This window comes from Octopus bimaculoides, chromosome 1 (assembly GCF_001194135.2).
Source record: "Octopus bimaculoides isolate UCB-OBI-ISO-001 chromosome 1, ASM119413v2, whole genome shotgun sequence".
In the NCBI taxonomy this organism is placed as follows: Eukaryota; Metazoa; Mollusca; class Cephalopoda; order Octopoda; family Octopodidae; genus Octopus; species Octopus bimaculoides.
Genome location: NC_068981.1, coordinates 21,873,408 through 21,874,390, shown reverse-complemented (window position 1 = coordinate 21,874,390; position 983 = coordinate 21,873,408).

The following is a 983-nucleotide window of genomic DNA, read 5'->3' as shown; positions in this document are numbered from 1 at the left end:
TTTCCATCTACTAAATTCACTTGCAAAGCATTGGTCAACCCAGTAGAAGACACTTGTCCAAAGTGCTGCACAGTGAGACTGAACCCAAAACTACATGGTTGCAAAGCAAGCTTTTTAACCACACAGCTGGAGACTTGTCTTTTTTTTTTAATCTTTTCCCATCACTAAATGACTATAACACTTTAAGGCTCAGTACGTCAGCCACTGAAATACTTTCTAGTGGAAGTCAATATTGTGTGACTTTCACAGGTCTTCCTAGACCAGTGGAGTTGATATGGTTATGTAACATTAATTTTTTGTAGATTGTTGCTTATTGGGTAAAATATGCAGTGGGAAGTTTAATCCTACTGATATCAACTTGCCAGAAACCACACCTGGTTCCATGATACAAATTCTTTGTTTTAAAATGATCTTAAAATCTTCCATCCGAATTTCATGATAATTTATATTCCAAACAAGCTTATAAATGACAGAGTTATTTTAATAAATTCTTTATTATTTTAATAATTTATTGAAACAAAGACTGTTTATTTCAACAGAAATATGGTAACAATAGGGTTAAATAACCAAAAAGTCTCATATTGTGTTTGACAGGAGTAAGGCTGAAGGAATATTGAGTGGGGGGTGAAAATAGTGAGCAACTTTTATAGTTTAAAGGAGTGGAAGTAATGAGAGAGTAAACAGGAAACAGAAACAGCATATCTGTAGATCAGTGATTGTAGTTTGTCTGCAAATTTTTCCTGTTCAGCTTAATGGCTTATTTTTAATACAGTCTAAAATATTTGTGTGTAGAAACAACAACTGCACAATTCAATATATGTGGGCCTTGTTAACATGTTGGTCATTCACATGATTATATTACTCAAACTAAATTATATTTTGGAAGAGGTTATCTAGTCTGTGGCATTTAAATGTTGGCACTATTAAAAATCATTAGATACTGTGGAACTTGGCATTTGTATAAATTCTCAAGATTTTAGTTG